The following is a 21,361-nucleotide window of genomic DNA, read 5'->3' on the forward strand; positions in this document are numbered from 1 at the left end:
CAGAAATAAGTTTTTTGTATATTCCTTATTCTGCTTTGACTCTGTTAATTGAATATTCTTTTTATATACTTCTGTATGCAGAGATAGACACTATATGTGAATCTCTTAAAAGAAGTCTATGCTACTTGCCTTGGTTTTACTTAACATAATTTCATTCACATATATTCAATACAAATTTTTATTTAGAATCAATATATCTTCATGTAGATATTTCAGTCAACCTTGTGTATCAGAGGTCCTCAAGAACATGCCCATGTTTGGTGATTTACTAGAAGAATTCAGAGGACTTAGCATATAGTGTATTCACAGCCAATATTTATTACAGCAAAAGGATACAACATAAAATCAGCAAATAATACAGCACATAAGGTAATATCTGCAGGAAACCAGGAACTAGCTTCTAAGAGTCTCCCTCGGTGGAGTCACACAGTGAGATTAATTCCTCTAGCAATGAGTTTGACGACATGTGTGAAGTGTTGTCTACCAGGGAAGCTCATTAGAAACTCAGCATCCTAGGTTTTTAATTGGAGAATGGTCACATGGTACCTTCCTCCAAGCAGTATCAAAATTTTAGACTCCCAGATGGAAAGTACATGTGCAGCATGAACAATGTACAAACAGATTAGGTATAATGAGCCACTTCAGTCACTTATGGACACTTTATGTCAGTATAGGGAACTGTTTCTGATTTAAGTTCCCAGACTCTAACCAAGGGCAGACCTTACAACAGTCCTTTCTAAAGATGTCAGGCTCTGACCTGCTCATTAACTCTTTTCTGCATACGTTGTTTTCTGCAACTGGTTGCACAGAACGTTATATGTGCCCTTAAAGGGAAATAAATTTGATAGAACACAATTGAGCTCCCATATTCTTTTTTTTTGGGGGGGGGGGCGGTAAGTAATTTCATGGACTTTGAATTGGTAAGATAATCAGACCCCAGTTTACATTAACGACCTCATTATTACTCTGCATTTTTCTGTCTTTCACCAACTACATATCTGTATCATTTTAGGGGAGCATGTTTATTCTTATAAATACTGCATGGAGATCAAGATATGTAGTATTCATTTCAAATACTCAACTTTGGATAGTTTTCTCTATTTCAGGTACAGGGAACAAACAGTAAGTAAACAAGGTAAATTACTACAAAACAAGTATATAAACATAAACCAATAAAAGGGGATCATTTTCCTCCAATATTTTGCCATTTTATTTCTTCCCTTTCCTCTAATTTTTAAAGCTCATCTCTGCCTTTCTATGTTTAATGTCCCTAAGCCCAAACAAAAATGCAAAATGAAAAGAAAGTGAGTGTGGGATGGGGTGAGGGTTAGGAGAAAAGAAAAAAGAATGGAATCTGAGTAAGACTAGATATACTCTACCATACAGAGTCAAGCTGAAAATGTCTGGGTCCAGAGCCTGACACTGAGAATACCTACTAGCTTGATAAAAATTGCTTCAAAGTATCCAAAAGAAAAGCATTCACACAAATATTTAAGGATATTTGTATCCAAGGCAAGGAAATGCTGTAAATATAAATGAAAACTGCATGACAACACTGTAGGTCACTAAATATCACTGATAAGAAACCTCTGCCCACAGATTCAATTAGAGCTGAAAAATATGTTGGGGGAAATATCTAATAAGACATAATGCTTTATATTTTCACATTCTGTTTTTCTTATGTTCCAGCTTAGAGCAACTATATCTGCTGGGATAACAGTGTTTGGAAGGTTGAGATGGAACAAGGTTTTCAAAACCTTCCCGTGTATTAACTTAAACTCCATGTCAGTTGTTGGACAAGTGAGTGTTTCTTTTCCTCTTCTTCTAATGTATTATTGATAAACCAAAATAAGATTTTGTTTTAGGAGCCAACATGGATTTCACTATTCCTATTACTGGCTTGATGACTATATTTGGCAAGGTAACATGCCAACACGCCACATAGAGGGTAAAGGAGGAACCTGTCATATTTAAGGGTTAAGTTCCTCCTGACACATAATTGTAAAATTTTGTATGTGAGGCCACAGCTTTGGCTATTAGGTTAACCTATAATAGTATAACTTTGGGGATAACATCATCACCCCTAGTATTACTGTAGTGAGTGAGACAGAGAAAAGCCAGGTCCTGATTGATTCTAGGGGGATCCACTTATCTCAGTTTAATACGCCAAGGAAAATTGCCCTTTGGTATTCCTGCTTCTGGCATCTTTTTCACTGGACACTTAAAAGTTCTATACAGTTGATTAAAATGCTTTAAATAAAATCAATCTCTGATTGAATATCTTTAAGTCTAGAATTAAAGTATACTCTGTGCATATTAATTCTGTAGATGAAATAATGTAAGGACTAAGAAATTTGTGTATACCAGTTTCTAGAAGGCAGATTTATAGTCTACCCATATCGATGGTTCAATAGTTTCAGAATATTTCACTGAAAATGTGTAATGTCTTTTTAATAACAAAGTCTAAATTTTTTAAGTTAGTATTTTACAAGTTGAGTAATTAATTATAAGCCATCTTAACACTAATTTATCTTGTATTGTTTATTTCTACATGGAAATCTGTGTGATGAGTAAAATAACTTGGTTGTGAGCTTTATCATTCCTTCATCTTTGACCCTGGGGAGAACACAGATGTAGGTTAAACTGCATCAGCTCCATTTAGAGCCCAAGTTGCCAGAGCTTATCCAGACCCTTATGCTTATCTGTAGAAACAGGGTCTGGGTCTTCAGGAAGAGAAATCAAGAGAGCAAGTCATTTAAAATTCTTTCCTTCCTGTAATTGTATTTGCTAAAAACCACTAACAGTGCATTACTCAGTGGGAGATGGACTGGTTTGATATTAGTATATGTTGGTGTTTTTCTATATTTTTCAACTTATTTCACATTTCCAGATTTTTGGTTTTTTTATGATCCGGAAAAAATGTGTTATTATCTGAATGCAACTGTACAGAACAGAAGCAGATAAGGTAATTCAAACTCTTATAAATTCACAATCAGAGTAAGTCATCCAATGGCTAGCAATGGTGTTATCTTACCTAAAATAGATATGTCCCCCCAATTTCAATTAACAAAGAATCCATAAAGACCCTAACCTATTAAGTTTTGATATGAAATGTGCTGTTTCATACAGATCATCTAAAGAATGAGTCATCTGAAGGAAGAGTCTAGACCTTTATTCGTGTATCAAATACTCATTAAAGTGACCAACTTTGTAATAAATCGTCACCAATCACAGGCTACATAGACTGCCAGACGCAAAAAAGTGAACTGTGGTCGCTACTCCCTATTTTGCTCATCCATCTCTTGGGATTTGCAGTATTGCCTTTATTACCGTGGTATTTATTATTAATTATACTCTAGTCTTCATTTTTTTCCTTTTCTTTTCCCTGTGTACTTATACAAGGATTTAAGGAGAGGAAGGTAGCAGTATTTGCTTCCATTTATGTTGGATGACCTAAACTAAACTCTGATGATTATCACTAAAGGGTAATCATAGTTACTAAAGTCACTAATTTATGACAACTTAGATTGCTAAAATAATTGAAAAGGAGAGAGAGGGAAAATGGTAAGGCCAGAAATGTTGGAAACACACATGGTCGAGCCGGGTGTGAATCACTGGCAATAATTATGAGACAGTAATAATGCCTAATATTTGCATTTTCAAAGCACTTTCAAATATATGACCTTAGGATATCAGCATCATGAAAGCATAAGATGCCCTTCTAACAACTAAAATTCAGCATCCGTCTGCCAACAGAAGTGCTTCTGTGGGAGCTGTGGTAACCAGCACCAAAGGCCAAAACATTTGGAGGAGGAGTCTCACCCACCTGTGCACCAGAGAAGAGTCAGACCGACCTCATATGGCTGTGGGACCAGCAGGGGCCCATGAGCTGGCCTCAGCCCCTTCCAGCCACAGTGGGATAAAACGCGGAGAGGGCTGAATTGGGAAGACACCCACAGATGAGTGAGCCTTTGTTAGATCCTGGTTTCCTGAGGACAGAGAAACCAGTCTGGAAGCACTGGAGTGGGGAAGACGAACTTGGTCAGTTCCACTCTCTCAGATCTGGTCCTGATTAATACATAGTCAACATTGAGAGAAAAATCCTTGGAATTCTTTCCTCTGGAAAAAGACTGGGTCATTAATCTGTAATCTGGAAAAAAAAAAAAAGAAGGAACACACGGCCCTGAAGGTTACTACTCCTAGTTTTATTAATGCAGAATGTGTCAAATGTTGTATAAGCCTCTGCCGCAGCAACATGGTATGCTAGAGGGTTTGTAACTTCATTGGTAGAATTAAGTGAAAACCAGACTTATGCAAATGATGATCCCCAGAAGAAAGTAATGCATTGGAAAGCTGAGCTGAACCTCTGATTGATATAAAACACGTTACAATTCATTATCCAGAAGAGGAAGTGAACTGGACTTTAGAAACATTGCACATTCAATTAAATGTCTCCATCAGATCATACAACAAGGTTCAAACAACTGTGCACAATTGAAGATAAACAGTCATAGAGAAGGCAAAAGGATTTCAAAAGACCTTTAAAAAAATACAGTCACTATGAACATGCTTTATTCCTACTCCTCATTGGACCTTCAAATCAAATCTTGGTGGTCATCAAGGCATTATAAACACTATTCTTTCTTTGAAATACTAAAGAAAATGGAGTAAGACAAAGAATAACAACGAGAAATGTGTGGCAAAGTAATAGTAACTGAGGTCAGAGAGAATTGGTGGAAGATGTTAAAGCAGCCAGCCAGTAATCCATTTCTCCCCCAGACACAAGGAGAATGCCCCCAGGGAAAGAAAGGAAGACTGAGGATTCAGACTAATGTTCCTGTGGACATTATAACTCTACCTCCAGGTAGGGGAATGATATTTGCTAGGATGTTAAGTCTTCACCTATATAAAGTTTTTAATAGGATATTCCTGGATAAATATTAGAGTAAATAAACACAGAATCTATGGATTTATGATGTATGACTCCCTAAGAAATGGCATTTAAACTGGGATATAAAATGGAGATATTTCATGAATGGAACACTCACTCTGCCGTGTTAGATGAGGTCTTCAGGTAAGGTTCAGCTGCATTACCTACTCCTCTGAGCCAAAGAGTGAACATCTCATGCAGGATGAAGGGTCCTAAAAAGCCACACTCAGCAGGAGGAGGGGTCCTAAAAAGCCACCCTCAAAGTCCCATACCTTCTTTGATTAAGCTTCCTGATTGCCTATATCCTTGAAATTATTACCAAGGCATGAACATGAATAAGATCTCTGACTTTAAAAAAGTAATTCAGATTTTAGCTATAAAATCCAATATGCATGGAGAATTAAACAGCCTTTCATATAATTATGCCTGGAAATACATAATCTAATATTTTAGTATATCTTCTACCAATCTTTTTATACAAATATGCTGGAAAGAAAAACAATATTATTTTCAAGGACATAATATATTCTATTAGGATAAGAACTTTCATTTAGAAAAATACTTTGAGGAATTGTCTTCATGTGAGAAAGGGAATTAACTCATACAACCTCACTCTCTAGGGCATAATAACAATGAGTAGAATATCCAAAGTACTTTATTTAAATTATTATTTTAGTTACTTTATTACCTTTGAGCATTTTGATATATATTTTGTGCTGAGCAGTCTGTGAATTTCTTTATATGTGTCAACCCATTTAGTCTAGTAAAAGTAGCTACTAAAAGTACCCCTGTTTAGTATATAAGGAAAGTAAGACAAGAGATGTTAATTAATCTGATTTGAGCTCCACAATTAATGTCAAGAAGAGTCAGGAAACATTAAAAAGGGTATCCTAAGAGTATAAAAATTAGCAACAAAGCTAAGCGTGGGCAACTTGAGAGTTAGAAACTGACCAGAATGAAGTTCCATGACTTGGATGTGGCCAAGGAACTTCTAGACTCTGTCATGTCTAATATTTAATTTCAAACTAACTTTTGTTCTACACAGAAAACTCCTCCCTGCCTATAACCCCAAATTATCAGCAAGAGTCTATTAAACATTAACTGACTTTGTGGGGGGTATTTTTCAAATATCAAGGGAAGTGTTATAATATTTGGGTTAGTGTAGGGCAGAGAGAAAAAAGCAATTACAAAGAATTAGACAGGAACAAGAATGCATCATAGATATCTAGAGAATTCCTAGAGATACTGGGGAGGGGGTGTTGGTGGAGAGACAGGTGAATGCTAGATTTTCCAAAGCACATGGGATGAAGACCATTTGTAAATAACAGCTACACTGAATAAGCATGAGTTGTCTGATGCAATGTAAAAGCAACTACATTTGTATCTTGCTGACACTTAAATTTTATTATTTGAGGCTAATTTCTTCCTTGGCCCGAGGTGAAATTTCGAAGAGGTTTTATTACTTTTACAATCATTTTCTGATCATAAAAGCAATATAGTAATTAATATGTCTTGTCTAGTATAACAAAAATTTAAATTTCCATGAAGGATGCCTCCCGGTCTTCTTTGCTGACTTGCTCTGTAATATCTCCACCCTCATCTTGTCCGTCTCAGTTCCCATCCTTGCCAGAGTTGTGGGTGGACAAAGGGTGGTGGAAAGGGGCAGGAAAAGTCCTACTTTTCTTTCCAGTCTTGTTATGAGGTGTTCTTGGACTAGAAAGAATTTTAAAGCTGACGCTCACTTTTGTGGGCACTTTTGGTGGGCTCTTTAGAGACGCTAAACTATTGCTGTGGATCTCTCAAATACAGTTCCCTTCATGGGAGGAAATTCATCTCTGGCTTCTCTATTCAGCCTTGAGAAACCCAACTGTTCACCCTGCCATAGAGCAGCCGTGTTAACCATCATGCAGCCGTGCCAATCACCTTGTCCCACTGTGAACACTCATCCATCTTTTGTCCAAAAAGACTCTAGGAGTGCAAGCTGACCGATGCCATCAACTGTAGTTCGATCTGCTATCAGAGAAACAAGCCAGCTAGCCAGGTTCTGGCACTTTGGAGGTCTTAATAAGGGAAACAAAAGCAAGAGAAAAGTAGCTTAAATTAAATCTCCTCACAGCTTGGAGCCCACTGATAGACACCTGAAACAGGCAGAGTGTGACCTTCCTCAAGCAACTCATGGCAGCGTTACTTCCTTTATGGTTTTATTAAAGACTAAAAGTAACTCTTATTTTCACAGTAGTCCCTCAGAGTCCTGAAAGCCTTGCTTGCAAATTCTTTAGAGACTTACGCTATCCCTAACCCCCACTAATTTAAAAGTATATAATCAGTCAGTCCATACGATCCCAGTGCAGCTCTTTCTGCCCATGGGTCCTGTTCCCCGTGCTTTAACAAAATCACCTATTTGCACCAAAGAGGTGTTAAGAATTCTTTCTTACCATTTGCTCAAGAACCCCATCAGTCTTACATGCGAGGCAGATAAAAGTTCACGATGTCCTCTGAAATAGTAAGTTCATATGTTAAACTCTGCATGTCTCCATCAGTCCCTCTTCTAAGCATGATTTGGGGGCAAGCACCCCCACTTCTCCATATTGTACGTGGGTGATTCACCACACCTCAGCAAACCTCTCTCAATCATCTTCTAATCTGTAATCCTGGGCCTTTTAATCTCTTCAACCCGAGGATCAGTATCCCTTGGTACCCACCTTTACAAATCTGCATGGTGATCCTACATAGTTGTCCGGGGGTTTTACCTGGAACTAAAACCAGAATCGTTCCTTTATGTCTTTTTTCTTTTCTTTCTTTTTTTTTTTTTTTTAAGATTTTGTTTTTAAGCAATCTCTACACCTAATGTGGGGCTCAAACTCACAACCCTGAGATCAAGAGTTGCATGCTCTGGTGACTGAGCCAGCCAGGAACCCCCGAAATACTTTCATTTTCACATTCCATTCCATAATTAACAGAAGGATAAACCCCAAAGGCGTGAGGATCTGTGAATATCTTAGCAAGCTACACTCATATTTGAAATCGGAATTATACTAAGAACATGTTTATATTATTTTTGTCTCTTAAGGATATACCATACGTTTTTGTTCATAGTCAAAAATAATTTTTTGACTCTGTCCAAGAATAATTTTTCATTGGTGACTATTGATCTGTTACAAGATGTATTCCAATTTATTCAACCTATCATCTGGTATTGGACAATTTAAAAATTTCCAGCTTTTCTGGTATTAAAGTAATATATTGATATTTTATAACTTACTAGAATTTTCTAGAATATTCTTAGAATGGGAATAATAGATAAAAAAAATCATGGTCATTTTTTGCTCCTGACAAATATTATTTATTGTCTATTCAGACACTGACCTTAATTCATATTTCAGTGGTGCCTAAAAATGTTCCTTCTGTCTTGCCAATACTAGGCACTAAAATTCTACCCCCCACTACTTTTTAAATTTTGCCAATTTACTATATTTAAAAATGGTTAACTCCTTATTTAAATTAAAAAATATATTAATAAAGTTGAACTTTAGTTCCATATTTTTGGAATTTGTTTTTAGGTGAACTGCTTATTTCTTTTGTCTTTTTTCATATTGAATATTCATTTTTTTGGTTGTTAATGGTTCATAAAAGTTTTTTATTAGACATTTTGCCATTTGTTATATATATTTCATTTGCCATTTTCAGCCAGCACTTAATTTTTACAGTGTTTTTAGGTTAAAAAATTCAGATGTTTATGTAGTAAAATCTATTATTTATTTGTATTTCCTGTAAAATATTTTTTTTCTGGAAGCATGTAAGTATCCACATACATTTTATAGAATTTAAAATATATTTTGTATTTTATTATTTTAATTGTATGTCTTTTCTTTCTCTATTATTCATTCAAAGAAGCCTTTTAAAATGGAAATGGTATTATCTGAAATCTGAGTTTTAACTAAGTTTCCTTCATATTATGATTAGTAATACTCAAATACATGTGCTCTTGTGAATCCTGAAGAAATTTGGTTGCTTTTTGTTTACTTTCTGAACACCTAAATTTACTTGTCAAAGTATACATATTATGTTGAAAATTAAGTGACAAATTTTCAGATACATCAATTATATAGCCTTTGAAAATATTAAATATGAATCATAACAATTGTCAGTACTTCATACACTTTTAAAATCGGACAAAAAGCTGGCATTGTACTACAGTAGTTTACAACTCTTTCCTACATGTTTCTATAATCTATCCTTAAATATTTGGACTACAGAAAGATAACAGATTTCCCAATTTCCTGTGTCACCTAACAATGTCCTATGAATATATACATCGCCTATAAAACCCTCTTTAACTTGAATATCCCTTTGATATTATTAGCACACTTCTGGTTTTATGCTTGTAACCATTTTGAAGGAAGAACTGATTTCCAGGAGTTAATGATACTTATATCTTCTGGAAAGACCATCTGAAGGGAAGCACAAGGGAAGAACCAAGAGCAGAAACTAGTCCCAGGCATCCCTGGCCCACTTTATTCCACTCTCAGCTGCATAGGCTTTGGGGATTATGAGATTTGAGTCTTAGATGATTTGAGTGGAAAATTAATACAGGAGTATGGAAACTAGATAGTTTACCACTCTTCAGAAATGTATATAAACATTCCACATTTTCAACCAGGGATTTCACCATACATCATGATGTAAGCCTTTGTAAAAAAACAAATAGCCAGAATATATGTTGTCCTAGCTGTCCTGGCAGCTTCAAGAAATTGATATCTTATGAACCAACGTTCCATGCCCCAAAGAAGATGAATGAATAAAAGCCCCAAATAACAGACTTATCATCAAGGGAAACTTAGGCCTGATGTGGTACCCTAAGGCCTTTTACTTTCATGGTAGCTTCTTTACTTCCTGTGAAAGAATGTTTTACTATCTACAGAAATGGAGAGAATTAAATATGGCAGAAGACTTATGTGGTTATAACAGAGATCCTCCTGAGCAGAAATGTGACTTTACCACTTACTTCCTCATAGTTTTCACCATTCCAAGACCTCTTCATTCTGCTAAGGAACCACAGCTAAACTGCTCATTAAATATTCTGCCAGGAATGCTTAAAAACATTACCACCTTTTGAGGGAATAGTTAACTTTTTGAGAATGACTTCAAAACATTGTCTGATATTTTTCTTAAAATAGATGACCATATGAACATTTGTGACTTAGGGTAGCTTATGATTGGCTCTACTTTAATGTCTCATATAAAGTGAGATGTATTTCTTGAATGATTTCTGATAAAATTTGGGAGGCACTTTTTTCTAATATTCAACACAGATTAGTGGGTAATATTTTCCATTCGTTTAGAAATAACAGTTTAAAAATAACATGGCACTATCACTCACTTAATTTTTTTTTTCAACGTTTATTTATTTTTGGGACAGAGAGAGACAGAGCATGAACGGGGGAGGGGCAGAGAGAGAGGGAGACACAGAATCGGAAACAGGCTCCAGGCTCTGAGCCATCAGCCCAGAGCCTGACGCGGGGCTCAAACTCACGGACCGCGAGATCGTGACCTGGCTGAAGTAGGATGCTTAACTGACTGCGCCACCCAGGCGCACAGCACTATCACTCATTTAGTGTCACTGTGTTTCCTTAAAGGCAAGGCTACTGCCTTTGTAATATTTCCCTTTGACTACCAACAGTTGTTAGATTTTAAATTAGTAATTGTAGGGCCCAATGAAATGAGTTCTCTAATCTTTAACAGTCGAGAAGAAAGGACCCTAGTTTTTATGAATCAGATCACAGAACTGGCTCTCACAACAGTGTGACTCTCAATAAATCATTGGTGTTTGCATCTTCTAAGCTGGTCTCAGCCTATAATCTGTCTTAGTTCATCCATCCTGTATATTAAGTTGCCATTGTAATTTCCTAAAGTACTTTTATTTTTCACGTTTCCCTAGTTGTTTAGCTTTTTTCAAAGGCTTCTCAAAACTACTGAGTGAAGTCCACCTACTTACCTGGCACTCAAGTTCCTCCCCAAGGTGAATCCAATGGGTCTCCTCAGCCTCATCTCCTTCAATTCTCAATACTCCAGTTTCTTTACTCAAGAACTCAAATGGTTAAGAGAATGAGCCCATATGCATGGAATTTGTGCATTTTTGAAACACTTAAAATGACTTAGAAGATAATATTTAGTGTATCTGCATATCCGAGTTTTTAAAAAATGACAATCATTTTCAATTAGCTCACTCCTGTGAAAATGCAATATTTCAGGAAACTGCTATACATCCTGTGGTTTTTGTGGAAGTGCTGGCTAACAATCTTACTCATGACTATCCTAGTCGGAGAATATATTATAGTTTTCCTCAAGAGGAACTGGGTTTTTTCCTCTTACTGTTCCTTGAGGATGTCCTCTTGTTTTCCACTCCTTTGCTTCTGTTCATGATTTTATGCCTTCTTTCATCTTCACTCAGGAAGATGGGTAAGATACCCTCGTCCTTTCCTTCCTTTAAACTCCCAACATAAATCTTATCTAGGAAATTCTCACTGACTAACCTATTGTGAAATATGTATTTTTCCCTCAAATTCCTAACTCAGTTTTTGTGCCAGGTATTTGATTATTAGTCACTAAAAATAATCTCTCTCCATATATATATATATATATATATATATATATATATACACACACACACATATATATATAATTATGTTTTGATATTTTACATATTTGTGTACATATGTCTATTTCCCTTAAACATTAATGCCTTGAAGGGAAAAAAATGTTGTAAATATTTGTCTCCTCCTGAGCACCTACTGTATTCTACTCCAGACCTTTTTTTTAAGTGGATTTAGTATTCAATATATATTTGTTTATTTAGCTTTTATCTTTGGAATCTTAGGGAGATCTTGTTCAGGAAGTAAAAAGCAGAAATCCGTGAATTGCATGGTATGTGAATTAGCTCAATAAATTTGTTAACATAAAATGAAGTAATGTGCAGAACAAAGACTGACTCTTGTGACCAAGCATTTTTTTTTATTTTTCCTAATGGAAATTTATTATTTTATGTGTAAGTAAATGGGCATAGCACAGATATTTCTTTTTCCTATAAGGTGAAAAATAACTCTTAAAGACTGTTTGCAAGTAATTATATTTTAGCAACTGGATACTATCATTGACAAGAAAATAGAACTATTTCTCTCAATATAAAGCTATAAGAGTGGAAAATGCATGGAAAGACGCTTCTCAGACCTCTGAGTTCTGCCTGGATGATTTGAAATGATAACAGACCTAAAATAGAGCATCTTCCTGCTGGTTAGTGTTCTAACAACACAAAACATTTCTGAAGTTTGTATTACTTTCATTTCTCTGCTATTCATCATGTTCGATTGTAACATAATTACCTCTGTGTTTGGATGACATATTTTATACATGTTAAACAAATTAAGAAACTACATTAATAGGAAACTTCCTTACCAAAATTCAATCTGCTATTAATGGTGTGCAAAGGAAAACAAAGTCAAGAAAACCTTCCTATGCTATCTTAGTTTGAAGATGATTTGCTAAGTATGCAATTTGGAAAAATATATTATTATTATTATTATTATTATTATTATTCCTGTCAGAGATAGGAAGTTAATAGTAATGACAAATTCTATTGAGCCACGTATTAGCTGCTATACAGTTATTATTTCATTTAATCATAGCAATTCTGAGATTCATGCATTATCCCTATTTTATAAATGAAAAGACAGAGTTGAGAAGAGTAAGTAACTTAAAACACCATCACACAGGAATTAAGCAAAAGAACCAAAATTTGAATTCAACTGTGTCTGAATCCAGAGATTATACAGTTTTCTTTACAATTCTTAAGTTACTGATTCAATTCTTATGTGACTGACTCAGCCAGTAGTAAGCAGTTTCTTCATTTGTATATTATGGAGACCAAATCCCACGTTATTTCTTAATGTTTTCCTTATACTTCTTGCAGTTACATTTGGAATGAAAATTTACTAATTTTTTGGAGCACAGAATGTGGAATGCTGAAAATACATTAGCTGAGCAGAATTATTAAGTTAAATATCAAATCTACATATAAAGTATGAAATTGGACTTCAACCATAAATGACCTAAACTTATTTTTAGGGATCAAAATATTTCAATATTTCCGAAGATACAAATTCAGAAATTAGGTATGAGCTCAGATTGTTAGTCTTTAAAAAAAAAGTATTTACATATTATGTATTTTGAAATAAAGTCTTAATTTTGTTATTTTTTTCATGTTTCATGTCCTTTTATTCATTTTTAATATTTGAATTTTTATTAATTAAAATATTATATGGGTATAGTTGGCATATGTTACATTAGTTTCAGGTTACAACATAGTGATTTTTTTCTTATATGTGGAATCTTTTCTTTTTTTTAATATGAAATTTTGTCAAATTGGTTTCCATACAACACCCAGTGCTCATCCCCACAGGTGCCCTCAATGCCCATCACCCACTTTCCCCTCCCTCCCACCACCCATCAATCCTCAGTTTATTCTCAGTTTTTAAGAGTCTCTTATGGTTTGGCTCCCTCCCCCCCCCCATTCATTTTATTTAAAAATATTATATCTCTCAGCCATGTCCACCATGAAAATGTTTTTCCTTCAGGGGTAATTCCTTTTCTGTAACCACAACTGGAAGGAACTGCTCTTACTCTCACCATTCAGTCCCTTCAGTTTTCCCTTCCCACAATCCTAGCCACCTGCTCCAAGAAAACAAACACATCCCTTTTATCCTCAGCCTAGGGGAAGTTCTCAAATCCTTGTTAGCTTTTTATTCAGAAAGTTAGCTTATTTCTCTGAATCTTCTTCTAGATTCTTTAGAGGGGTCCCCACCAGTCACAACTGAAAAAAGGTTACACAAACAAGAGAATCATTCACTAAAGCTTGATCATTTACTAACAGCAACTCAAATAACCAGCAAAATTTAAAGTTTTAATAAAACTTTTTCTAGATTACATATTTAGACTGGTTTGTCTGCCCTTGCAACAATCTCTGGAAGTAGAAGGCAATAAAAAATCATATTATCTGTCTTTCCAGAGGAAACACCAAGGGTCCTGGATTTTTTTTTTCTTTGTATGTTGTTTTGATTTTCTTCCCAGCACATTAGCAACAGCAGCAAGCAAAGCTTTTAGTAAAACAATTCACAGAATCTCTAGGGGGTCTTAGACATATTTCTAGCAAGCTACTGTGTGTCGCATAACTCAGATTTTTCAGTGATCAGAGATGAGTGTTAAAACTCAAACTCCTACAAGCTGCCATGTACCTTCGGGGCACAATCCACATATCAAAATATTCATGCACATCAACAAAATAGTGTTAGCATGAAATAACCTCTCAAACTCCAGTTGTCATTCCTGATGGAGCCTAACACTCTTCTGACGCTAAATAATTGTTTTTTAAGTTTTATTTTTTCTCCCAATTTTTCTAACAATGTTTATGAGCAAATTACAGATCTGTAAAATATTGTTTGTAATTAAATACCATACCAAAATTTATCAACAATTTAGTCATCTAAAAGATATATTTTTCTGTTCCCAATGGCTTTATAACTCTTTCTTAAGCATGTCATCTTACACTGTTTATATTCAACTCAGTCTCTACCGACAATTTGCTATTTACCCTGCTTTAGCAGTAAGCTGTTAACACTCTTCCAAAATATCTGTAAGAGAATCCATTTTTTGATGAATAGCATACAATTGGAATAAAGTGATTTTAAAGTATCCTGAATACTAAACAGAGCTAATGCAATGAATCAATTTCGAACTTTTTCTCTGCTAACCAGTTTAAAATGTTCAAGTAAATAGACATAAGATTATTCCCTTGTAATTAGTTAGAAAATCAGAAAACACGTAGATTACTCCACACTATCTCAGTATCCAGAATGCCCTTGCTTAAAATTAAGAACTAATGTTTAATTGTCAATTTATCAACTTACATGCTGAAAGGCCTAAATAGAACATACAGATGCCCAGAATAGCTTCAAATTACGTAGCCTGCCTATAGTCAGGCATACAGAAACAGTTGTTAATGACGCCCATGATCTGGACCATTAAAGTACTACTGACTTAGAAGATTTGAGGGCTTCAAAAGCTAAGACCTTTTCCCTATTGCACAGCAAAAGAGGCCTAAATCTTTGTATCCTATCTAAGCCAGTTCACGGACTGTTTTCTTAAAATTACTTTTAAACTTCAATTGAGAGCAATAATTGACACTTTGATGACCAAACAAGAAATTGGGGATGCCAAGGAAAAGACATTGATTTTGCTACTTACTATGTACTTGCTACTCAATAATCCTATATGCATTATTTCATGTAAAGAATGCTCACAGTGACCTTATGAGGGCACACTGAGAACCAGCAGTCATTATCAAGCATCTTACTATGTATCATGGAAGCCAGACACAGCCCCTGCTCTCTTGAAGCTTGTAAGATGAGGAAAGCCACCTTTCTACTCCATCCTTTTCTCTCAGATTTTGGCCTGCTGTGGCAATATGCATGTACATCTAAACTGGTAGTTTTAGGAATTACCAAAGGTCATTTGATTTTTACCCATTAATTTCATCTCAAAGTTTTAATTTTCTCTAAGAAATCATATGCTACAGAATGGTGTGAAAGGTAGTGTAGGAGGGTTCAGAAGCTTTTGTTTTTAATTAGATAATGATTAACGCTTCTTTATGTCTAAATTGTCTTATGGATTTAGTTCATTAAATCTGACATAATTCAGTTGCTCTCCGTCATCAGTAATTACCTCAATAAAAAGTGAAAAGAAAAGTAATAGAACACCATTTGCCAAGGCAATTATGCAAAAACAACTCTAAAATTAAAGGATATGTTTTATGCTCTGATAATCTCAACATAGCATATATCTACTTTTAACAGAAAAAAAAAGATTAAGTCATATAGGAGAGAGGAAGGAGAGCAAAACATAAAAATTCTGGGAAAAATACCACCACCAATCTTGAATCTTGAAATGCAAAATCCAGTCATAAACCCTTAGTCCTAATACACATTCTTTTCTCCTCTTGCATAGCTGAAGATTATTAAGCTTCAAAGAAGTCTGGGATAGCAATGACATAAGAAATAAATCTTGGAACAAACCATAACTCTGTTTAGCTGAAAACCACCTCATGTCGCTTATAATAACTAGGGAAAAAATGGATATGGCTACAGAATGTAGAAGAGTGTTAATATTGTTTCTTTTTTGTCCCATAGATTCAAATTATATTCTTAGAAGACTTGCCCCTATTAGATGACATGTCTTTTTAATGATTTTGTTTTCTTAACATACTACACGATGTTCTCAATTAATAGTTCTTGAATAAAGAAATGAATGATTATCATTCTTGGGTTCCATGTAAAACAGAGACTAAGACAGGGACTTAAGTGCAGGTAGTTTATTTAAGAGGAAATTTCAGGAATTAAGAATGAAAGAGCAGGGTGAACAAGAAAGTAAAAGAAGAAAAACCAATAAAGATGAGTCCTCAAGCTGGCTTCCACTGTGGACAAAGGAGGACTCTCTGAGTAAATGTGTTGAAAGCATAATAGGTGGCCAAATCATTTATCTACTGACTACAGACCCTTGTTGAGCATTGCCTATCAGGGCATTAACGTCCTGCTTCCCAGGCTGAAAGTCCTGCTGCTTCCTGGGAAGCACTGAAGCAGAGAATCCAGAGTGGGCAGACTATTGAGCTAGAATGCTGACATTGTGATAGCATTGCAGCGGCTGCTGAAATCACAAGAGGGCTGACAGAATGAGTGGGTCACTTAGAACATCTACTACAAAGGTGAATCTGAACCATTGTTTATATCATGACTATATAAGAAAAGTTGGTTTAGTTCCAATCAGTTGGTCTCAGAAATGTTCATTTAAGTTTTGATCTAGTCATTGTATTGCTCAAATTCTTCAGAGTATCTGAACTTCTAAGTTCCTATGTCTTTCTCACATTGACCCCTCATATATTTCCAGTGTCATCAATTTCCAAATTTCCACCTACTTTATCCTCAACCATATAAACTATTTGCAGTTACCCAGCTGCAACATGCTGTTTTCTGTCCCTTTGTGGAATTGAGACAAGAGGGCAAAGACAAAATCGTGTAAATTCTTATAAGTCATAGTAAAAATAATAAATTTTATTCTAATAGGGTTTTAAGCTAGGGAGGAAATAATCTGATTTACAATTTAGTAATATTTTCTCAGCTGTTATATGTTGAATGGATTGCACAGAGGAGGGGACAGGAAGAGAAGCAGAAAAGTCAGTTAAGTGATTCCAATTCACATAGAAGATGCTGATCCCTTAGATTAGGTAACAGCAGTGCAAATAGAGAGAGAAGGATGGATTAGTGATCTTTGTTGGTGGTAGTACTAATTCTATTTGCCAATGAATTGGATATGACTTGGGTAGAAAAGACTAGAACAAGCAGACAGACTCTGGGTTGGCCTGAGAAATTAATGGGATGCAGCAATATTTATTTAAATTAGTAAGCATGTACTATTTTGGACATATTATAGAGAAGATGCCTTTTAGATGCCCAAGTGAAGATGGAAAGCATTGGCTATATGAATTGGGGCTCAGGGAAGAGACAAGGGCTGAGGAGACCAATCTGGAAACTATTAGCACATTGATGGTATTTTAAGTTATGGAATCTGACGATGTCACATATGGAAAGAAGGTAGACAGGAAGAAGAGAGGTCCAGAGGCAGAGGAGGTCAAATCAGTGAAGGAGATTGGAAAGGGGGCACTTAGTGAGGTAACAAAAAGCCAGCAGTATGATGTTTCTAAAACTAAGAGAGGAAAGTATTTCAAGAAGGAGAGAACATCCAATTATCTCAAATACTCAAAAGCTGCTAAGATATTGAGTAAGATGAGAACAAAAGAGTAGTCACTGGATTTGGCAAAATAGATATTCTGCATAAACTATACGAGATTATCTTTGGCAGAGTATGTAGGACGAAAGCCTGACTGCAATGACAAAAAGTAATTTTGAGAGAAGATACTCTCCTCTAGCTACTTCATTAGATGGAACCCTTCCAATATTTTTATTGAGCTCGCTCTATTCCTTGAAGGAAGTTGTCTTGAAAGAAGTTATTTCTAAACTAGTCCCATGCTGGGGTCTCCACAGTTTTTCTCTCTGTTCCCTGGGAAACATGTATCCTTACTGAAGTTGTATTGGGAGTACAGTTACTTTCCAAACACAGTCATCTATTTGCTACCATAGTCAGCATCAACCAGCCTCCTGCCCATTAAGCCTCCTGCCCATTAAAGAGACAAGTCTTTAGTCTCAAACCCATGGTAGTCTCCTTAAATTCACTCTTGCCTCCATCTCACTCCCCGAGTAGGGTTGATATTAGTAGGAATATACCCATCTCTTGCTTATGAAGTGTATGTGTATTTAGTAGTGGGATGGGAGAACAGTAAACAAGGGAAAACGCCACATCTCTATGCCATTTTTCTCCAGCAAAATTCCATCTCCAATTGTTCCTTGAATTTTGAGACTCTAAAATTTTCAGAGGTGGGTAGTGGGAGGTCAACAAAGAATTACTAGGCCAATTATTAGCCACCCCCTTTATTTGTCCTGGTTAGGGGGTATATCAATAAGGGTTCAGTACAGAAGGAGGAACCACGTGATATGGGCTTTATTAAATGTCACTAAACTGTCATCCTTAAGCACTGGTGCAGAGGACACGTGGGAAGCCAAGCAAGTTCAACAACTTTACAAAGATTGTGTAAAGGGAATTATATGGGAAGCTGGTGTCTCAGTGTGTCTACTGCCTCTGTTGGTCCTCAGGGTCAGCAGTTGGGAAAAGGGTTTGATTTGGAACCGAGGAGAGTGAGCAAAAGCTAAGCATGTCTCCAACTATTTGCCACTGCCTCTCACTCGTAGGTCCTTCCAAGAGTAATGGTTACTATTTCCCTTTAACTTCCCTAATTTCATGAGATTTTTCTCTCTTATCCAAATCTAAAGTAGAAATATACAGGTGAGGGAGATTCTAGGAAACACAATTCCCAATTTAATAAAGCTGGCATTGGAACAAATTGGTATGTTCTATCTTTGAACTATAGATGAAATTGAGATAGATTCTCATTTTAGCATTATGTAACTGTGGGAAAATAAATCTTCCTTGGGTTTTTCAATGTTTCTGTTAAAATGCCTCAGATTTCTGAAACAGAAATGTATATAGTATAAATACCGAGAATGTTTGCTTTTACTTCATCTAGAATCATTAGATTAGGTCTGTAGTCATTTGTTTTTCTGATGAAGTTAATTGCTCTCATACAAAAGACTAATAAATCTTCTAGTATCTCCCCAAGAGTCAAATGGTTATACCATGGGATAGGCATTTATGTTAACTCCAAAAGTGACGGACTATCCCAGAGATTTCCAGGAAGACTTTAGTGTAACCCTCCCAGGTGTTTACACTTCAAAATAGATGAATCCCAGGCCCTTGGTGACATCTCTAGGTTGTGAATGCTGAACACATTGGACTTATTTCACCCCTAAAAAGATTTATTTATATATAAAAGAGCTAGAGCACAGATTCTTTCCATTACATCTTCAGAAGACTCTCTCACAAAGAGATGGGGGGGGGGTTGCAGGGATTTTTTTTCTTTATAAATGAAAAATATTCATTTTTTTCTGTTTCCTTCACCTACTAAGTTAAATCTGCCAGTTGTGTAGGTCATATCTCCATCTGGCTCACACTGTGCCAATCCACAGACTTGCTGGGCACAGGGGACCTATGTTGCAGTGTTAATCTGCCTGTTGTCTTTCCATGGGTATAAATAAAACTCTTTTCCCTGACTTAGCCACCTCATGTGTTTTAAGTATGCATATGTCTGTCCATTTATCTATGTATATAGAAATATGTATTTATGCAAATGGGGCAACACCTCAGACTGCTTATAATTTTATAATACATTATGTTTCATCTGGGGTGCCTGGGTGGCTCAGTCGATTGAGCGTCGGCCTTCAGCTCAGGTCATGATCTCACGGTCTGTGAGTTTGAGCCCCGTGTCCGGCTCTGTGCTGACAGCTCGGAGCCTGGAGCCTGCTTCGGATTCTGTGTCTCTCTCTCTCTCTGACCTTCCCCCATTCATGCTCTCTCTCTGTCTCAAAAATAAATAAACATTAATTTTTTTTAAATACATTATGTTTCATCAAATGCAAGACACTGTAAATTACAAGATGCAACTTTATTTTATATACTGCCAAGAAAGAAAAAATGTTGAAAATTAAACATTCAATACTTTTTACCCCTTATAATATTGAGTTTATTAATAGCATACTTTTAGACAGAAAAACGACAATAGTATGAATAGCTAATACTGCCAATGTCCCCAATGACAACTATATTATGGCTGTCATCTTGCTGATTGTTAGGCATCACTAATTCTAAGACATGTTCTCATTTATGGATATTCTTAGATATTTATACATATTATTAGAATGGATAAAGTACAGTGTGAGTGAATAAAGTTACCAGTTGAGAGCAAAGTACAGGGAGAAAAGTTTACTAGAGATTCAAAGAGGGAAGAGAAGTTATGAAATTGATATCTAAAAAAGAGAAAAATGGAGCTTACAGAGAAATGTAGAATGAAGGCAAAGGCCAAGTCTACATTAATGAAATTAAATGATTAGTTATGTAATTGTATGATTTTTTTTTTCCTCCAGCAAAATCAGGCTATTCTGTATAGGCAAAAGTAGAAAGACATTTGGTTCTAACTGTATTCAGAATTCTTCCCAAGAGGATAAACTAGGAAAGCGCTTCTATATCTGGGAAGACAGAGTATACATCTTTCCCCTATTTTTCTCACTAAAAACAACTAAAAATCCTGGACATTACACAAAGCAAATACAAGAAGATTCTGAATAGTGGAGAGAAGAAGGCAGGGCAGGCGGATATATTCAGATGCAAATAATGATATGTTGGAGAGTTCTCTGGGTTTTCTTTGTGTTTCATAGATTTCAGACTTGAAGCTGAAGAACAAGGCAAACTGGAAATGCCAATGGGTGCTCAAAAGTCTGCTCTTTTTAGCCAAAGGACCAAAAATGGGACAGAATAGTATGACAACAAACTCTTAAACACTCATCACCCTATTCCAGACAAAAACACACAAAAAAAGTGAGGCTCCATCAATACTCATACCAGCAAAGGAGAAGAGGGTGGACCAAACTTCTAGCAAGGCATCTCCACCCTCTACCATGGTAGCATCAGAGGAAACTAAGAGAGCTAGGACTTTCATCACTACCAAGTGGTAACAAGTCCTCCCCATCCAGTGTCAGTGATGGCTACTGGGAAGCAGTTATGAGACAAACACAGCTCTCATGGTCTGGAAGGTACCAACAGAGGTCTATTGGACAGTTAGGACTGCCACCCCTACTGAGCAATAACCACCACCCATCTACC

General features: G+C 35.9%; 1 protein-coding gene across 1 annotated transcript in view; it reads right to left on the reverse strand.

Moving 5' to 3' along the window:
- The window catches only part of NPFFR2 (neuropeptide FF receptor 2), a 94,651-nt gene that overhangs the window by 18,609 nt on the left and 54,681 nt on the right, over positions 1-21,361 (reverse strand). The window lies entirely within an intron of this gene.

Source organism: Prionailurus bengalensis, chromosome B1 (genome assembly GCF_016509475.1).
Source record: "Prionailurus bengalensis isolate Pbe53 chromosome B1, Fcat_Pben_1.1_paternal_pri, whole genome shotgun sequence".
In the NCBI taxonomy this organism is placed as follows: domain Eukaryota; kingdom Metazoa; phylum Chordata; class Mammalia; order Carnivora; family Felidae; genus Prionailurus; species Prionailurus bengalensis.